The sequence below is a fragment of the Balearica regulorum genome, chromosome 33, assembly GCF_011004875.1.
Source record: "Balearica regulorum gibbericeps isolate bBalReg1 chromosome 33, bBalReg1.pri, whole genome shotgun sequence".
In the NCBI taxonomy this organism is placed as follows: domain Eukaryota; kingdom Metazoa; phylum Chordata; class Aves; order Gruiformes; family Gruidae; genus Balearica; species Balearica regulorum.
In genome coordinates, this window is record NC_046216.1 from 127,322 (window position 1) to 130,705 (window position 3,384).

The following is a 3,384-nucleotide window of genomic DNA, read 5'->3' on the forward strand; positions in this document are numbered from 1 at the left end:
GCACAGCCCGTCGACTGCCTTTTCGGGGTCTGCAATTTCCTCTCCCCTCCCTGGGGGTAACTTCATCAATTTCCTTTATACCCCAACCTTAGCTGTCCCCTCCCTGGGGGGACATTTAACATGATTTGGGTGGAGAGTTGAGTACTATAGTCATAGATGTTTAGCATGTACTCTTTTTAGCTCATTCTCATATTCAGGGGTGTCAGCTTTAATATTCATTTCACAGATAATGAAGCAAAAGGTCTCACTCGGGGCACTGTGGCCTTCAAGATTCATAGAATCACAGAATCATAGAATGGTTTGGGTCGGAAGGGATCATCTAGTTCCAACCCCCCTGCTGTGGGCAGGGACACCCTCCACTAGACCACTTTGCCCAAAGCCCCATCCAACCTGGCCTTAAACACTTCCAGGGATGGGGCCTCTACAACCTTTCCGGGCAACCTGGGCCAGGGTCTCACCTACCTACCAGGGAAGAATTTCTTCCTAACTTCTAATCTAAATTGAACCTCCTTCAGCTTAAACCCATCCCCCCTTGTCCTGTCACTACACTCCCTGATAAACAGGCCCTCACCATCTTTCCTGTAGGCCCCTTCAGGTACTGGAAAGCCGCAATTAGATCTCCCCGGAGCCGCCTTTTCTCCAGGCTGAACAACCCCAACTCTCTCAGCCTGTCCTCATAGGAGAGGTGCTCCAGCCCTCTGATCAGCTTTGTGGCCTCCTCTGGACTCGCTCCAACAGCTCCATGTCTCTCCTGTACTGGGGCCCCCAGAGATGGACACAGTAATGCAGGTGGGGTCTCACCAGAGTGGAGTAGAGGGGCAGGATCCCCTCCCTCGACCTGCTGGTCACACCTCTTTTGATGCAGCCCAGGACACGGTTGGCTTTCTGGGCTGCAAGCGCACACTGCTGGGTCATGTTGAGCTTCTCATCAATCAACACTCCCAAGTCCTTCTCCTCAGGACTGCTTTCAATCCATTCTCCACCCAGCCTGTAGTCGTGCTTGGGATTGCGCCGACCCACGTGCAGGACCTTGCCCTTGGCCTTGTTAAACTTCATGTGATTCGCATGGGCCCACCTCTCAAGCCTGTCAAGGTCCCCCTGGATGGCATCCCTCCCCACCAGCATGTTGACCAGATTCTGTGTAGAAACCGTCTATCTGTTTATTCCACATCCTCTAGCCAAAACAGGGCCGTCCTGCTGATGTAAGACTCCCTCCTTCAACTGCTTCTCATACCAACCTCAGGGATCTCCATCCACAATGTTTGCATAAGAGGTAAGTGGACACCAATGTTTTTAACCTTTTAGGTGCAATTCCCACAGTGGGTTAGATCGAGCACTTCTCAGACCCAGCAGGAAATATTGTATAACTTACCTTTAGCTCTTAGGAGTTAAAGTGAGCATCATGCATTTCACATCTTGCAGGACGTCACAACCCAGCCCATCATATGCAAGGCTATAGGGATGCAATCTCACTCTGTTCTTCTGGCTTGACAGTTATTGCATGGTGCTTACAGGGCTTCACAAAGAGATGTTGGATCATCCAGGCTCATGTTTTCAGGTTGAAGGGTACTAGTAGCTGTGCAAGCAAATCATGGGGGCAAGATGTCGTGTCTCCAGACTGCGTCATGCCAAGGGCTGCAGTTTAATTACTGCGGGGGTAATGAACGTTCCTGCAGCCCCCAAGCTGATGTTCAGACTAGAGGGAGCTGGAGCTGGGCAGGGAAGCCCTTGGGGCTCCTCTTCTTGGCATGAGCAGTGAATTGAAAACATGGGGGAGCGCTCTTTAGGAAAGGTTTAAACTTTGCAGCCACAAAAGGCCAAAAATTAATGGTCACCTTCCACCGTAAGGCAGTAAGGATTTTATATAGGGGCCAGGCTGTATCCAGCTGAGCAATGTGGACTGTGTGGTGCCAGAAACTGCCCTCTCCAAGTGCCCAGCTCAGCCCTGGCATGCAGGCTCCTGCCAGTGCTGTGTGCTCAGGAAACCCTCCCCTGGGCCATGTTCATTGCTGGGAGCAGCACGGAGCATCCTTTCAGGACTACTTTTTTTTGCTGTGACTCTTTATTTTTGGTTCAGCACAGCCGTGGGAGCCCATGGCCCCGGGGAGCCAGCAGCTCAGCGTGGACTGAATTGGATGTGGCCATTTCCCATCTCACCGTCATAAAGAGGGGTGGTGTGTCCCACGGATGTCTCAGAAATGTTGACGCATGTTGTCCATTGTGCCTGGTGTCATGGGGGCTGCAGGCTGGGTTTGAATGGAGACAGCCCAGGGAAGGGTTTTGAGGAGAGGACTCATCTCTGGAGGGTGGGTGACCTTCCTCCCTGGCCATGAGCTGAGAAGGGAAATGGGCTGCAGGGTCCTTGGCTGTGGTGTCGGGAGGTGCTAAGCTTCCCACTTTGCTCCCTCTGCTAGGTGTGATCATGCCCAGCTCTGTCATCTCTGATGATGGCACAGCCAGGAGCCCACCTGGTCCAGTGTACTGGTCCGAGGGCTCGGCGATGCTCTGCTTTCCTTGCACCAGCCCCAGGGACTGGGCAGGCTCCTTGCCCTGTAGCCATGCCTCCAACCCCAGCCTTGGGATGTGCAAAAACCTGCAGGTCATCCCGGTGGCCCCATCACACCCCACCCTGCTGCCTGCACTGAAAACTCAAATTATAGTACAAACATGGGGATGTTTAGCACAAACCCAGGAGTTTGTACTGAACCATTGCCTGCCTCAGAGATCGGTCTGTAAATTCCCTGAATTCCCTTAAACTCAGGAGGGAGTTTAATGGCTGAGCCTGAAACCTGAGAGTGTTTGCAGCTTAATTTCAGCAGCTACAGCAAGGTTTCTGGACCACCCCCCTCCTTATGCTTTATATTATGATACACTCAGAATACAGGCTGTGCATTTTATATGCACAATGGCTTCAGCAACCTGACTTCAGGACAGACTCCAGCCAGAGCATGTTATTCAATGTACACAGCTCCTCAAAACTCCTTATTTTGGCAGGAGAAAGCAGGCTTCTTGCCCTCCGCAAGCACCCTGGGGGTATCTCTGAATGGCAGGGGTTCGCCTTTGGATACCTGCAAGATGCAGCCTGGCTTTTACCAAGGGTGCAAGCATCCGTAAGTGAGCATTGCAAACCTTCCTGCTGCCGGATCCACAGCCTGGAGCTGGCTGGGGACTGATGAGATGGGAATGAAACGGGGTAGAATCAGCTGTAAAAGGAGGGGGCCTCCTAACAGACATGGCTCTGGTGGTGAGGGGCCACCTAATCCACTTAAAATCAGAGGGCAAAATCCTGGGGACAGCAGGGAGGAGGGTTCAGTGCAGGAGGAGGGATGAGTGCTGGGCAAACACTGTTGCTGCGGAGGAGGGGACAAACCTGCTTTCACCACC